The 5,427-nt window shown below is 40.5% G+C and overlaps 1 pseudogene; it reads left to right on the forward strand.

The window, feature by feature from the left end:
- Positions 1–3,038: 3,038 nt before the first annotated feature.
- Positions 3,039–3,607, forward strand: LOC149184089 (polypyrimidine tract-binding protein homolog 2 pseudogene; annotated as a pseudogene).
- The last annotated feature ends 1,820 nt before the right edge of the window (positions 3,608–5,427 follow it).

The raw sequence follows: 5,427 nt of genomic DNA on the forward strand, positions 1-5,427 counted from the left end.
TGATAATTTAGCATAAGTTTTTCTCTTGTTTCATATGTAATCTGTTATGTTTCATTTCACTACATGATCATTTCTAATTGAACAAATGAAGTGTTTAGGTAAGAATTCATAGTATTATATGCTCTGCCTATAAGTTTGTTCATATTCAATGTTTTCCTCTATTTGACAAGGATTCAACTCTTATGCCCTTGTCAGCTCCTCACCAGTCTTGCCATCCCATTTAAATCTAGATTCGGTGTTAAATTTCTTGCCTACCTTGCCTCAGTCGATAATTTGTGTTGTTCATTATATTTCTCTGTTCAAGCTGTGATTTTGCCCATGCAGCCCAGAAAAACCCCGTCATTTTATTAAAAACCCCTTTTATCAATTTACTAGCCTAATATCTGTGTTACCTTGTTGGTCATCTCATCCATTGAAGATTTTACTGAGATTGACCGGAGAGAGCCTTCTCCTGCCCCGTAGGGCTAGCTACGAGGCTAAATGGTTTGATGTTACCTTGAGGTTTGCCTTTCTCAGCCTGAGGTAAAATTTCAAGCGCTAACATACTGGCGACCATACTGGGGAGAACATTCAATTCGTTGATTGTCTTGTCCTAGTACATGCAATCAAGGTGCAGATCTGATGTTGATGGTGGACAGCAGTCAGATACATATGCAGGCTGAACCATTCACCTGGCGACTCCAATTCGATCCAGACATTCCAACGCTTGCTGATCCATTCATGCAATGGTAGGGTATGTGGCAAACCCTGCACTTTGTGAAGCTCTAAACGGAGTTAGAGAGTGGTTAGTGGATATTGAAACTAATGAAGAATTCTTCAGTGACTTCTTTCAAAGTTTGAAATCTCCAGAGTTCTCTCCTGAAGCTAAAATTGGTGCCTGTGAGTTAATTGTTGAAAAACTTGAAAAGGAGATTCAATGTTTAGATGAGCAGATTCAGTCATATGATTTCCAAGACCCTAAAAAGTTCTTGGAAATCCTTCCTCATTCGAAACAAGATATCATAGAATTGCCTACAGTCGTTTACATTGACAGTGTGCAGCTGGAAGTATGTGTTGCAGAGTTGGGGCAGCCAACAGAGTCTGGCTTCCGTGATCCTATTGCGGTATACATGGAAATGTTTTTCAGTTTGATTGATAGATCAGGCTGTCTTATACGTGACCAGGCTCAGTACGTGCATGAAGGGCTCCCAGCAATTGCATCTGTGTCCTGGCGGAAGCATTCTCGACCGGCATCATTTTCAGGTTTACTTGAATGGTTAATTTGGCATTTTAGTATTACCTGATCTAGTGTTTGTACAACAAAGTAGGGTAGCTTTGTAAATAAATAAGCAGCCATAAGGGCAGCATTTTGTTTTAGTTTGCTTGAAGATTGTTTGAGTTCAGTTTCAGTTTGAAAATTAAGTCAAGAGTTGTGTCGATGATGACTCCATTGCCCAATGGGTGGAGGCACTGTCTGCTCTCCCAAAGTTCTGCGGTTCTTGGCACCTCCACGGAGCGGCAACTGCCATCCCAAGTGGAGCCGATGTTAGACTGCGTCTCATGTCAGAGATTGATTCTTCTTCAAAACCCTGTTTTGAAGAAGAAATCATTAAATGTGTTGTTTTAGAATATGTAATTTATTCTCCAGCTCTTCAAAAGGCAGCAGCGACTTCAAGCTCCTATCCCTGCACAAGCACAATTCAAAACATCATCAGCAATCAGAGGCAAAAAGGTATTTGGAGAAGTCTCACTGGAGATCCCGAACACCTGTTTTGGAAATTGTCATAAATGAATTATCTTACAACAAGGAGTTGATTGGTCCATTTCTTCAGGCATTGACAGAACCCAAGTGGAAAATGGACATTATTTTGACCTATATTTTGAAGTATTTCTCACGGTATATCACTAAGAGTGTGGGAACTGATATTAAGGCAACTGGCCTCTATTATGTTTTCTGAGTACATTTTGAGGAGAGACTAAACCATTGTTTGCACAGAACTGAGCGCTCTTCTTCCTTGATGACCGTGTGAGCTTTTCTGGTAGCAAAAATTCAAATTTCAGAGGACACATTCATTTGGTTGGTTGTACATGTATTCTCAATCGAGTGGATCAATGTGACTTTAATGTAGCTGTAACAAAGGCAGAAAGACAGAGGTTGATTTCCAGAACAGTGTTATGAGGTTGTGATGAATGCTCTTCGATCATTAAAAGGTGAACCTGGTCAGAAAAGACTTCATAGAGAGTTTGGATCTCCTGTTCGACATACTGCAAGCCGACCGTTGCTTGACCAAGCATCTCAAGAGCGTTATAGTGTTCGATGGCCCGATCAAGCTTTTCATGAATATTGGTATCAAACAATGATTGAACTTGGGCTTAAGAATGAACTGCTGGAGTTTGTGGGACCAGATCTGGTACCTTTCTTGCAGAGTGCAAGTCGGGAGCGATCAAAGTCTAGCAATTTAACAATCAAATCAACAATGCCTTCCGCTCCTTCATCCATTACTCATACACGACAAGCTTTGAATCTTGAGCAAGCCAAATACCTGGAATTTCTTGCTCGTTACTATGTATACAAAAGGCAACATGTGCTTGCAGCACATGTACTCTTAAGGCTGTCAGAAAGGAGGTGAAATGTTAACACTAGAGCAAAGATATCAGTATCTCAGTAATGCTGTATTGCAAGCAAAGAATGCGTGCAGTACCCATGCCACAGTGAACTCTATGGTTGACCATTGTGACAATGGATTGCTGGAGCTTTTGGAAGGAAAACTTGTTGTACTCCGATTTCCAGATGAAAATTAAGAAAGAATTAGAACGAATATCATCAAGGGTTGAAACTGCGGGACTAGGTGACACCTCACCTTCAAATGACCCATTTCCTGCAAGGAACATTGTAGCTGAAGATGCTCTTGCACAAAATGCAAAGGAAAAGGCTACAGAGATATCTCTAGAGCTAAAAAGTATTACACAGCTGTATAATGAGTATGCAGTCCCTTTTGAGCTTTCAGGGTTTGAACATTTCAGGTCTCGATAATTTCCGTTGCTGAAAGCTCCGAGTTTGAAACTTGGGTGGAATGGGTTCCATAGCTGGCCAGCCGCAGTTCCGATACACTCAACCACCATAGAAGGTTCTGCACCTTAGAAATTTGCCGTGGGAGTGCACAAAGGAAGAGCTTATTGAACTGGGGAAGCCGTTCGGGAAAATTGTCAACACCAAGGTCAATGTTGGATCGAATCGCAACCAGGCATTTGTGGAATTTGCGGATTTGAATCAAGCTATTGCAATGGTTTCATATTATGCTTCATCGCCAGAACAGGCTCAGGTACGCGGCAAAACTGTGTACCTACAATACTCCAATAGGCATGAAATCGTCAACAGCAAGAATTCCGGGGATGAAGCAAGCAATGTATTGCTGGTGACAATTGAGGGTATAGAAGCTGGTGATGTCAGCATAGATGTTCTGCATTTGGTATTCTCAGCATTTGGTTTTGTACATAAAATTGCCACTTTGAAAAAAGTGTTGGTTTTCAGGCACTGGTGCAGTTTAGTGATTTAGATACAGTCGGTCTTCTTTCTGTTATACAAATCATGCACTGGATCAGTTCCTGGAATCGATTTATGCTGTAGAAAACAATATTGTTAGGCTTGGTGGAGGATCTAGGAATGAAATAATGGTGAAGCGTAGCTTGAAAGAGCTGAAACGCGGTGTTAGTGTTTCTGGGCCACTCCGTTCCAGACATGGACAACTAATGGGTATGAAAAGGAATTTGGAAGAACAGATCAAACGCTGTTCACTCCGTTCGAGAGCGAGGAGAGTCTCCCTGAGGATGCTTTTGGATATAGCTTCAGAACAACATATTGAATCCCTATATAGCAGGTATTCAATTCATAATCAAACAATAGAAAATGCTGTGTTTAGAATGAGAGGTGGGATTTCACAATCTTAAAAGTATACATGTTGCGTGACTACCCTGTTTAGTGCCCGATTTTCGTGATGCATTCTCTTATCAATGAGAAATGCCAAGTCAAGATACGCCTAAAACAGAACGAAGATATCCATCATAGCAGGAAAACAGGAACCGATCTCCTATTTCAAGACCTCAGTTAGTGATTTAAAGGTAGCTGCGCTCCAGCAGTTATTCCATGTGTCGGCCATCGGAGGATTTTTAGGGAGATGCTGTTTTATTTTAGAATAGATGAACGCTCCTTTCTAATTTTTTGTAATTTCAGATGAAACAACGCAGAGGTTTTTGGGGTCGATTTGTTTTCCCCTTAGTAGTATTATATTTATTGTATTAAAAAAAAATTCATTTGGGAGAGTGAGAGAGAGAGTGGGGAAGAAAATTCTGAGTGCTGGAGAAGAACTGAGCTCCATTGTACAGTCCTTGGCAGGGATTTTTAATGAAATTTCACAGCTCTGACTTCTGAGATTCCTGTGGTATGATAATTTAGCATAAGTTTTTCTCTTGTTTCATATGTAATCTGTTATGTTTCATTTCACTACATGATCATTTCTAATTGAACAAATGAAGTGTTTAGGTAAGAATTCATAGTATTATATGCTCTACCTATAAGTTTGTTCATATTCAATGTTTTCCTCTGTTTGACAAGGATTCAACTCTTATGCCCTTGTCAGCTCCTCACCAGTCTTGCCATCCCATTTAAATATAGATTTGGTGTTAAATTTCTTGCCTACCTTGCCTCGGTCGATAATCTGTGTTGTTCATTATATTTCTCTGTTCAAGCTGTGATTTTGCCCATGCAGCCCAGAAAAACCCTGTCATTTTATTAAAAACCCCTTTTATTAGTTTACTAGCCTAATATCTGTGTTACCTTGTTGGTCATCTCATCCATTGAAGATTTTACTGAGATTGACCGGAGAGAGCCTTCTCCTGCCCCGTAGGGCTAGCTACGAGGCTAAATGGTTTGATGTTACCTTGAGGTTTGCCTTTCTCAGCCTGAGGTAAAATTTCAAGCGCTAACAACACCCTTATAGGTTTATGCATGAGTATGGAGAGCTGCAGTTGAATTAAGGTAGTGTTGTTCCAATTTCTGGGAGTCTAGATGAGTGAAAAAGCAAGTTAACTCAGGGTTTGTGCACCTGGAAGGGTGGGTTAGCCCTTGGGGGTCTTGTAGCACCTAAGGAAAGTTAGTAAAGTGTTGGTGTGTCGATTCCACTTCCTTAAGGTTATTTAGGAGGTTGAGTCATATCATAGTAACTCTTCATCACATATTTACCTCGGTATACCGATAAGCTTGGGTAAGTGTGGGAGGAGGGTGGTTACAAATTGGTATCAGAGCATGGTTCAACACTTGGATTGGATGGGCGGAATGTGTTTTTTATGCATGCATGTTTGTTGTATATGTGCTTGTTATGTATGCATGGTGGTGGTCATTGTTACAATTTTTTTGACATGTAGAAGTGTTGATGTTGTTATTGGGATGTG

Source organism: Pinus tabuliformis, chromosome 3_2 (assembly GCF_031772625.1).
Source record: "Pinus tabuliformis cultivar Carrire ecotype Pingquan chromosome 3_2, CPIR1, whole genome shotgun sequence".
Taxonomy (NCBI): Eukaryota; Viridiplantae; Streptophyta; class Pinopsida; order Pinales; family Pinaceae; genus Pinus; species Pinus tabuliformis.